Here is a 12,321-nt window from a genome sequence, read left to right as displayed (position 1 = left end):
TTTGGTGCCAAAATCTGGGACCAAACTCAGAGTTGTTGCAACCTATTTACTTACAAATGCATTTTAATGAGGCTAATTTTAAAATAATTAAGAGAGAATAAATCATTAAATACTTCATGTATGTATCCAAATTAACATTTTCATCTATCTGGAAGAGATATAATAATTTAAGGGAGTCAGTAATCAACTGTATATTTCACAGTAAAATTAATGTGCTATGAATATGTATACATTATTTAAAGTCCCATGCATCTTCATGTCCTCATCTGTTATGCATTTGGCACTTCATCACAAAGTATTGTCTTCTAAGGGAATTATCCAGAAATGTCAGATTATGTAATAGCAGTGAGATTTATTTTGTGGGGTCTACTTTTGTCAAACTTCGTATTTTTGTTCAACATAACATTACAGACTTGCACAAGAAAGACATTTTCACCACAGCTGTCTCCTTGATGCTCAAATAAAATTAATTGTAACATTAAATCAATAAAATACCATCTTTTCAGATTGTAAACATATTTTCCTTGAAAGATAATGCAAAGTAGGAGAAATTGAATGATAAATCCTATTTGCAAATAAAAATGATATATTGCTATCTCTTTTTTTTTCTTTTATTGCATGTGAATTTATTTAGTTTATTCTGAGGACCAAACATTTGTTCATAAGAGTTTTTCAGATCAAAAAGTGAATGTGAGAGAATATCTTGAATGTCAGTTAGTAGTCATGAATATATATGAATTCATGATCTTTATGTGTCAGTCTCCTGAGTACAAGTCAAAGGGTAGATGATTTACTTCCAATAATTGCTATTTTCTCAAAATATTTTAACAGTGTTAATGTTAAAATAATTAATAGAGTATATAAAAACACTAAATACTTATGTGTGTATCCATAGAAACATTTTCATTTATCTGGAAGAGATTTAATAATTTAAGTTAATGAGTAATCAACTGAATATTTTACAATAGAACTTGATGTACTGTGTATATGTATATATTATTTAAGGTTCCATGCATCCTCATGTCCTTAACAGTTATCCATTTGGCATAATATCTTGAAGTATTGCTTTCAAAGGGAATTATAGAGGCACCAGATAATGTAATAGCAGTGACATTTACTTTAAAAAATCTGGTGTGTGTGTGTGTGTGTGTGTGTGTGTGTGTGTGTGTGTGTGTGTGTGTGTGTGAGATGTGACTATGGGTTTTTAGGCCATGACAGAAATGTGAAGAATAAAAGACTTTGTGGGGTCTACTTTTGTCTATCTTCATATGGTGATAAAGATGAGGTCACAGCCTTGTACAACACAGACATTTCTAACAGAGCTGTCTCATTGATGCTGAAATAAAATTAGTTGAAATATTAAAACAGTAAAATATTGTTTTTTTCTGATTGAAAACATTTTCTTTTAAAGATAATGGAAAATAGTAGACATTGACTAATAAATACTATTTGTGAACAAAAACTATATACTGATATCACTTTTTGTCTTTTCTTGCATGTTGAATGAGTTAGTTTATTATTAGGAACAAACATTTTTTTCATAACACTTTCTCCAAACAACAAATGAATTTCAGAGAGGAGTTTCTGTGAGTAAAGGTGGTTGCTGCTAGGCCTGGTGTCATGAGTTCATACTCCAGGAACCCATATCACTCCTTCAAATCTTTCTCTTATTTCTACATTTCTGGTGTGGCATATGGACACTCACATGCCTGCACATATATAAATAATTTCAAAACACAAATAAGTGCCATTGAGGTAACTGGCAACCAAGTGAATTCCTAGCTTTCATCTCTGGAACTCACATAGGATGAATAGATATCCACTTCGTTTCCCAGGATGCCTTTCTCTACAGCATCACAACATTTTGTACTTCATTTTCAGGATATCTTTTTGTATAGTGTCATTATATATGGACTTCATATCCCAGGATGTTTTTCTCAACAGCACCATGACATTTTGTACTTCATTTCCCAGGATGTCTTTCTGTACAGCATCACTACTTTCGGACTTCATTTTTCAGGATGACTTTCCCTAGAGCATCACTATATATGGACTTCATTTCCCAGAATGCTGTTCTTTATAGCATCAATAAATTCTGGACTTCATTTCCCATGATGGCTTTCTCTAAAACTTCACTACATTCTGGACTTCATTTCCCAGGATGCCTTTCTCCACAGCATCATTATATGGCGAATTATTTCCCAAGATAACTTTCTCTACAGCATCTCTGCATTCTGAACTTCATTTCCCAGGATGCTTTTCTCTACAACATCACTGCATTCTGGACTTCATTTCCCAGGATGCCTTTCTCTCCACCATCACTAAATTCGGGACTCCATTTCCTAGGATGCCTTTCTCTATAGGATGAGTCGATTCTGGACTTCATTTCCCAGTATGCCTTCTTTATAGCATCAGTACATTTGGACTTCATTTCCTAGGATGACTATCTCTACAGCATCACTACTGGTGGGACTTTATTTCCCAGGATCCCTTTCTCTACAAGATTATTACATTCTGGGTTTCATTTCCCAAATGCCTGTCTCTAGAGAATCACTACATTTCAGACTTCATTTCTGAGGATGACTTTCTCTAGAGCATTATTACATTCTGGACTCCATTTCCCAGGATGACTTTCTCTATAGCATCAATACATTCAGGACTTTATTTTTCAAGATGCCTTACTCTACAGCATCATGACATTCAGGATGCCTTTCTCTACAGCATCACTATATGTGGGACTTCATTTCCCAGTATGACTTTCTCTACAGCATGAGTATATTCTGGAGTGCATTTCCTGGGATACCTTTCACTATAGCATTAGTACATTCTAAACTTGATATCCCAGGATGCCACTCTTGAGAGCATCACAACATTCTGGTCTTCACTTCCCAGGATGCCTTAGTGTACAACATCTGTACATTCTGGACTTTGTTTCCTAAGATGCCTCTCTCTACATCATCAGTACATTCTGAACTCCATTTCCCAGGATGATGTTTTCTACAGCATCAATATATGTTGGACTTTACTTCCCAGGATGCCTTTCTCCATAGCACCATGACATTTTTGTACTTCATTTCTCAGAATGTCTTTCTGAATAGCATTCGCACTTCATATTTCAGGATGTCTTTTCCTAGAGCATCACTGTATGTTCATCTCCCAGAATGCCTTAGTTTACTGCATCACTCAATTCTGGACTTCATTTCCCAGGATGGATTTCTCTACATCACTACATTCTGAACTTCATTTCCCAGGATTCTTTTCTATATAGCATCAGTACATTTGGACCTCATTTCCTAGAATGACTATCTCTACAGCATCACTACTGGTCGGACTTCATTTCCCAGGATCACTTTCTCTACAGGATCATTACATATGGACGCCTTTTCCCAGGATGACTTTCTCTATAGCAACAATAAATTCAGGACTTCATTTTTCAAGATGCCTTCCTCTACAGCATCACTACATGTCAACTTTTATTCCCAAGATGCCTTTCTCTACATCATCAGTACATTCTAGACTTCATTTTCCAGGATGCCTTTTTTCAGCATCAGTTCATTTGCATTTTATTTCACAGGATGCCTTTCTCTACTGCATCATTATATTCTGGACTTCATTTCCCAGGATGCCTATTTCTAGAGCATATCACTATATTCTGAACTTTATTTCCCAGGATGCCTTTCTCTGGAGCATCACTACATTCTGGAATTCATTTCCCAGGGTGTCTTTCTCTAAAGCACCACTACATTTGTACTTCATTTCCCAGGATGCCTTTCACTACAGCACCACTACATGTAGGATTTCATTTCTCTGGGTGCCTTTCTCTACAGCATCAGTACAATCTGGTCCCCATTTTCTAGGATGCCTTTCTCTATAGCATGAGTCCATTCTGGACTTGATTTCTCAAGATGTTTTTCTCTGTAGTATTATTACATTTGGACTTTATTTCCCAGGATGCCTTTCTCTACAGCATCACTACATGTGGAACTTGATTTCCCAGGATGATATTCTCTAGAGCATCATTACATTCTGGACTTCATTTCCCAGGATGACTTTCTCCACAGCACCATGACACTGTGGACTTCATTTCCCAGGTGTCTTGTGTTCTTGGGAGTTTACCAATTTCTTTAGCAGGTGTCCAGTGCCCTCAGCATGTGACCCTGACTTTCTGAAGGTTTGTTGGGCTCTCAGCAGTGCAAGGGTGGATGTCAGAGTCAGGGGGTCAGGTTCAGGATTTAGGGTTACATTAGGGTTAGGGTCAGGAATTAGGGTTACATTAGGGATAGAGTTAGCTTAGGGTCAGAGTTGGGGTTATGTGTCTCTACTTTTTGGACTTCATTTCCCAGGTTGCCTTTCTGTGTTTTGGTTATGTATTAGAAAATATATTTCCTATCATACCCCTTCAATGATTTCCTAAGTTGCTTCTCCTTATAGCATCACTCTATGTTGGACTCCATTTCCCAGGATGTGCTTCTGAGTATAGTCCTTCTGTTCCAAACTACATTTCCCATCATGCCTCTTGGATGGTTTACAAGGATGTTTTTCCTTATAGCATCACTATGTGTTGAACTCCATTTCCCAGGATGCCTTTCTCTATAGCATCAATATATTTGGACTTCATTTCCCAGGATGCCTTTCTTTATAGGTATCATTACACAATGACTTCATTTCCTAGGATGCCTTTCTCTACACCATCAGGACATTTCAAGTTTATTTCCTAGGATGCCGTTCTCTACAGCATCACTACACGTGGTACTTCATTTCCCAGGATGCCTTTTTCTACAGCACTAATCCATTATGGACATTTCCCAGGATGCCTTTCTCTATAGCATCACTACATGTGGGACTTCATCTCCCAGTACGCTTTTGTCTAGACCATCAGTTTATTTGGATTTCATTTTCCAGGATGCCATTCTCCACAGCACCATGACATTTTGGACTCCATTTTCCAGGTGTCCTGTGTACTCAGAATTTCCCCTTTTCTTCAGCAGGTGTCCAGGGCCCTCAGCAGATATAGGGCCTCAGCAGGTGTACTTGAACTTCTGCAGGGTTGTGGTGCCTCCTCGGTGGTGGTGCTCAGGGTCACGGGGTCAGGGTCAATGTTTCTGTGGTCTGGGGGTCAGGGTTAGGGTTAGGGTCAGGGTTAGTTTAGTGTTAGTCGGGGTTAGGCTTAGGTTTGTTTTACGATTAGGGTTAATGGTTAGCATTATGGGTTACAGATTTTTTTGGGTTAGGGTCAAGTTTAGGGTTAGTGTAGGTGGAGTTTGTGTTTAGGGTTTGGGTTATGGCTATGGTTAGTGTTATGGTTATCATTATTTGTTAGTGTTATGGTTATCATTATTTGTTAGTGTTACTGTTAACTGCTTTGACTAAAGCATGTTCTTTGCCCTCAGCAGGTGTCTCTGACCCTCTGCAGGTGCCCTGTGTCCTCTGTTCTGGGGTCAGAAGAAAACTTCCTGTTCCATCTTTATATCATCAGTGTGCTTTGGACTCCATTTCCCAGGATGCCTTTCTCTGTATCATCTGTCCATTATAAACTACATTTCCTATCACGCCTCTCAGATCATTTTCTAGGATGCCTTCCTTAGAGCATCAATATGTGTTGGACTGCATTTCCCAGACTGTCTTTCTCTAGAACATTACTGCATTCTGGACTTCATTTCCCAGGATGCCTTTCTCTACAGCATCAGTATGTGTTGGACTACATTTCCCAGGATGCCTTTCTCTGTTCCACCACTACTCTTTGGAATCAGGGCTCATGAGTCCATGGTACTTGGTCTCCTGTGACTCATCTGCCTCTACTTTCCAGGTCTGGGTACTGGGGCTCAGTTGTTCCCATGGGTGCTGGGGTCTCTGTATTTCCAGAGGGTGTTGATACTCAGTCCTTCACATAGTTGCTGGTGTCTTAGTCTTTCCCATGGGTGCTGGCACTCAGTCCTTCCCATGGATGCTCATACTCAGTTGTTTTCCTAGATTCTGGTCGTCAGTCACTGAGAGCAGCCATTGGTGTGATGGCCTCTAATTAGGATAGTGCAGAAGCCCTGCCCCTCATTAGCATAAGCCCATGAGACATATCCTCTAATTAGCATGCCGTGGAAGTCCCGCCCCTGATTAGCATGCATGAGGCAAACAAGTGCATAATACCTGAAGCCCGACCCCAATTTCCATAAGGGTGGAGATTTGGCCCCTAATTAGCATACACATGGGGATATGCTCTGGTTCGTAGTCTTCAGTCTGGGATGCTTGGTGCTTAATACCAGTTTCTGGGTGCTCAGTCACAGGTTCTCAGATTCAAATTTTGGGTGCTCAGTTTGGGTGCTTGGGGCTCAGTACCATTTTCTGGATGCTCAGTCCTGGGTTCTCGGTGCTTAGTCCCATTAGCTCACTCTTGATTTCTGGGTGCTCAGTCCCAGATGCTCAGACTTGATTTCTTGGTGCTCAGTCCCAGATACTCAGTCCCAATTTCTGGTTGCTCAGTCTTGGGTGCTCAGTGCTGGGTGCTCAATCCAGAGCATCAGTACAGTTGGAGTTCATTTCCCAGGATGCATTTCCCTACAGAATCACTATGATGACCTTCATTTCCCAGGATGCTTTTCTCTACAGCATCACTATGATGGACTCCATTTCCCAGGATACCTTTCTCCACAGCACCATGACTTTTTGGACTCCAATTCCCAGGTGTCCTGTGTCCCCAGGAGTTTCCCCTTTTCTTCTGCAGATGACCCTGATCTTCTGCAGGGTTGTTGTGCCTCAGCAGTGTTAGGGTGGTGTTCAGGGTCAGGGGGCTAGGGTTAGGATTAAGGTTTATGGGTTTTTAGGGTTAGGATAGGTCAGGGTTATGGTTTTTTATTTTTATTGTCCTGGGTGTAGGGTCCATGCGTTAGGTTAGGTTTAAGGGTTAGGGTTAGTTTTTGGGTCAGGGGTTATGGTCAGTGTGTTTTGGTTAGGGTTCAAGATTACAGGTTTCTAGGTTTAGGGTTGGAGGAATTTGTGGTTATGGTTTTGCTTAGGGTTAGGATTAGTGGTTGGATTTAGGGTTAGTTGTTAGATTTAGGGTTAGTGCTTAGATTTAGGGTTATGGTAGATCATGTTTGTGGTTAGATTTAGGGTTAGGGTTATGGTTAGTGGTTATATTTTAGGGTTAGTGGTTAAATAGGTGCATCCTTTGCCCTCAGGAGGTATCTCAGGCCCTCTGCAGGTGTCATGTGTCTTTACCAGATGTCTCCATGATTTCTGAAGGTGTCCTGTGCCCTTAGCTGTTATCCTGTGTCCTGTGCTTTCATGTCATAGGGAAACTTTCTCTTTTCTCTTTATACCATCAGTATGCTTTGGACTCCATTTCCCAGGATGCCTTTCTCTGTAGTAGTAGTATAGTCAATTAAAAACTACATTTCCGTCCATGCTTCTTTTTTTTTTTTTTTGGTTTTTTCGAGACAGGGTTTCTCTGTGTAGCTTTGCGCCTTTCCTGGGACTCACTTGGTAGCCCAGGCTGGCCTCAAACTCACAGAGATCCGCCTGGCTCTGCCTCCCGAGTGCTGGGATTAAAGGCGTGCGCCACCACAGCCCGGCCCGTCCATGCTTCTTGGAGGAGAAGAAAACTACCTGTTCCCTCTTTATACCCTGAGTATGTTTTGGACATCATTTCCCAGAATGCCTTTCTCTGTATTGTCTATTATAAGCTATCGTGTGACTTGGGTAATTTCCCAGGGTACCTTTTCTTATAGAGTCAGTGTTTTGGCCTTCATTTCCCAGGATGCCTCTATGTATTGTGTGTCTACATCTTATACTCCATTTCCCAGGATGTCTTTCACTACATCATCATTTGGATTTCATTTCCCAGGAGGTTTTTCTCTAGAGCAACACTACATTTCAGACTCCTTATCTCATGATACCTTCCTCTGGAGCATCAGCACATTACTTACTTCATTTCTCAGGATGTCTTTCTGTAGCACCACTATATTTTGAACTTCATGTTCTAGGATCCCTTCTCCATAACAGAACTACATAATGGACTTTATTTCCCAGCATGCCTTTCTCTATGTCATCACTACATTTGGAATCCATTTCCCAGGATGCCTTTCTCTACAGCATCACCACATGTGGGACTTCATTTCCCAGAATCTCTTTCTCTGGAGCATCATTTCCTTCTGGACATCATTTCCCAGGATGCCTAACTCTATGGTATCTCTACATTCTAGATGTCATTTCCCAAGATGCCTTTCTACACAGCATCAGCATGTTATGCACTTCATTTCCCAGGATGCCATCCTCTGTAGCATCAGTACATTTTCACTTTATTTCCCAGGATGCCTTTCTCTAGATCATCACTCCATTCTGGACTTCATTTCCCAGGATGCCTTTCTCTATTACATCATTTAAAATTCAACTTCATTTCCCAGTATTCCTTTCTCTACACCATCCCTATTTATGTACTTAATTTTCCAGTATGCCTTTCTCTATAGTGTAAGTACATTCTGGATTTTATTTCCCAGGATGACTTTCTCTACAGCATTTGTACAGTCTTGACTTCATTTTTCAGGATGCTTTTCTCTATAGTATGATGACATTCTGGACTTCATTTTCTAAGTGTCCTGTTTTTAGGAGTTTCACTTTTTCTTTTTAATGTGTCTACTCCCTAAGCATGTGGCCTTGACATTCTGCAGGGTTGTGGTGCTTCAGCAGTGTGAGTATAGGAGTAATGGCCACAATCAGTGTCAGGAAGTTAGGGTTAGTGTTAGGATTAGGTTAGGTTTATGTGTCTCTGCGTTTTGGATTTCATTTCCCAGGTTGCTTTTCCTTGCATTAGTCATGTATTAGAAACTCCCCTCAGAGGCAGGCAGGCAGGCATGGCGGTGGGCGGTGGCTGAGACACAGTTGCAATAAAGACCAGAAACTGAGCTATTACCTGCTGAAGAGTTAGTGAAAACAAGCTCTTAATCAAGAGCTTGGTACAGGGATGCCTTTAATCCCAACACCCGGGGAAGGAGACATCTCCGTGGGATGGAACCAGAACTGATCTGAACACTCTGTCTGAGGCCAACCCAGAGCCCAGCTGCTGATCCTGTGAAACCCAACAACTGCAAAACCCAACAACTTGGAGTTGTTGGTGAGACTACCTTGCTCAGATGAAATCCATTCGGGAAAGGATTCAGACAGAACCCTACAGTTTGAAGTCAGGGGAAACAAGGTCAACTGAGGAGCTGAAGAATGAGCAAAACATGACCTGAGGATACAGAACAAGGCGCTACCCAGTCACCGAACCAGATCACCAGAATCGTAAGTATACACTTCACAGACTAAGAACAGGTAAGCTCCCATCGCCAGACTGACAGATCAGGTCCCTAGCCCCTAGGCCCTACTCATCGGAGTCCCAGAGACTGCAATACCTATCCACAAACCCAGCCCTACAGAAAGCACTAGAAGGAAAATTCCAACCTAAGGAAGTCAGATACACCCTTGAAAACACAAGAAATAGATAATCCACAGCAGTAAAACTAAAAAAGAGAAGTACACACACACTACCACCAAAAATAACAGGAATGAACAATCATTGGTCATGAATATCCCTCAATATCAATAAACTTAATTCACCTATAAAAAGACACAGGCTTACAGAATGGATACGAAAGCAGGACCCATCTTTCTGCTGCATACAAGAAACACATCTCAAATTCAAAGGTAGACACTACCTAAGAATAAAAGGCTGGGAAAAGACTTTCCAATCAGACAGTCTTAAGAAACAAGTAGGTATAGCCATCCTGATATCCAGCAAAATAGACTTCAAACTAAAGTCAATCAAAAGACATCAAGGACATTACATACTCATCACAGGAAAGATCCACCAAGACGAAGTTTCAATTGTGAACATTTATGCCCCAAACACAAGGGCACCCACATATGTGAAAGAAACATTACTAAAACTTAAACCACATATAAAACCCCACACATTAATAGTGGGAGACTTTAACACCCCACTTTCACCACTGGACAGATCTCCCAAATTGAAACTTGCCAGAGAAATAAAGGGCTTAACTGATGTTATGTCTCAAAGGGACTTAATCGATATCTACAGAACATTCCATCCTAACAAAAAAGAATATACTTTCTTCTCAGCATCCCATGGAACCTTCTCTAAAATAGACCACATACTTGGCCACAAAGCAAATCTCAACAGATAAAGACAATTGGAATAACTTCCTGTGTTCTATCAAACCACCAGGGTTTAAAGTTAGATTTTAACAACAACAAAAACTACAGAAAACCTACAATCTCATGGAAACTGAATAATGCTCAACTGAATCACCAATGGGTTAAGAAAGAAATAAAGAAAGAAATTAAAGACTTCCTAGAGATCAACGAAAATGAAGACACCACATACCCAAACTTATGGGACACTATGAAAACAGTGCTAAGAGGGAAATTCATAGCACTAAATGCCCAAATAAAGAAGTTGGAGAAATCTCACACTAGTGACATAACAGCACATCTGAAAGCTCTAGAACAAGAAGCAAAGTCTCCCAGGAAGAATAGATGCCAGGAAATGATCAAAGTGAGAGCTGAAATCAATAAAATAAAAAGAAAGAGAACAATACAAAAAATTAATGAAACAAAGAGTTGGTTCTTTGAGAAAATCAACAAGATAAACAAGCCCTTATCCAAACTAACCAAAAGACAGAGACAGAGCATTAAAAAATTTAAAAAATCAGAAATGAAAAGGGGAACATTACAACAGACATTTAGGAAATCCAGCAAATCATCAGGTCATACTTCAAAAACCTCTACTCCACAAAACTGGAAAATCTAAAAGAAATGGATAATTTTCTGGATAGGTACCACATATCTAAGTTAAATCAAGACCAGATAAACTATTTAAATAGTCCAATAACCCCTAAGAAAATAGAAACAGTCATTAAAAGTCTCCCAACCAAAAAAGCCCAGGACCAGATGGTTTCAGCACAGAATTCTACCAGATCTTCAAAGAAGAGTTAATACCAATACTCTCTAAATTGTTCCACACAACAGAAACAAAAGGAACATTATGAAACTCCTTCTATGAGGCTACAGTTACCCTGATTCCTAAACCATAGAAGGACACAACAAAGAAAAAGAACTATAGACCGATCTCCCTCATGAACATTGATACAAAAATACTCAATAAAATACTGGCAAGCAAACTCCAAGAACACATCAAAACAATTATCCACCATGATCAAGTAGGCTTCATTCCAGGGATGCAAAGGTGGTTCAACAAACAAAAGTCGGTCAATGTAATACACCATGTAAACAAACTCAAAGAAAAAAACCACATGATCATCTCACTAGATGCAGAAAAAGCTTTTGACAAAATCCAACACCCCTTCATGATCAAGGTCTTGGAGCAATCAGGAATACAGGGAAAATACCTAAACATAATAAAGGCAATTTACAGCAGGCCAACAGCCAACATCAAATTAAATGGAGAGAAAATCAAAGCAATTCCACTAAAATCAGGAACAAGACAAGGCTGTCCACTCTCCCCATACATATTCAATATAGTACTTGAAGTTCTAGGCATTGCAATAAGATAACATAAGGAGATTAAGGGGATACAAATTGAAAAGGAAGAAGTCAAGCTTTCCCTACTTGCAGATGACATAATAGTATACTTGAGTGACCCCAAAGATTCAACCAAGGAACTGATACAACTTATAAACACCTTCAGCAACATAGCAGGATACAAGGTCAACTGAAAAAAACCAGTAGTCCTCCTATATACAACTGACAAAGAGGCTGAGAAGGAAATCAGAGATACATCACCGTTTACAATAGCCAAAAATGATATAAAATACATTGGGGCAACACTAACCAAACAAGTGAAGGACCTATATGACAAGAACTTTAAGTCCCAGAAAAAAGAAATCGAAGATGTCAGAAAATGGAAAGATCTCCCATGCTCCTGGATAGGCAGGATTAACATAGTAAAAATGGCAATCTTACCAAAAGCAATCTACAGATTCAATGCAATCCCCATCAAAATACCAACACAATTCTTCGCACACCTGGAAAGAATAATGCTCAACTTCATATCAAAAAACAAAAAACTCAGGATAGCCAAAAGAATCCTGTACAATAACACAACCTCTGGAGGCATCACGATCCCTGACTTCAAGCTTGACTATAGAGTTACAGTAATAAAAACAGATTGTTACTGCTATGAAAACTGACATGTGGACTAATGGCATCGAATTGAAGACCCTGACATTAATCCACACACCTATGAACATATAATTTTTGACAAAGAAGCCAAAAGTGTACAATGGAAAAAAGAAAGCATCTTCAACAAAT

This window comes from Peromyscus californicus, unplaced genomic scaffold, assembly GCF_007827085.1.
Source record: "Peromyscus californicus insignis strain IS unplaced genomic scaffold, ASM782708v3 Scaffold_27__1_contigs__length_724164, whole genome shotgun sequence".
Classification (NCBI taxonomy): Eukaryota; Metazoa; Chordata; class Mammalia; order Rodentia; family Cricetidae; genus Peromyscus; species Peromyscus californicus.
Note: the sequence above shows the minus strand (reverse complement) of the source record.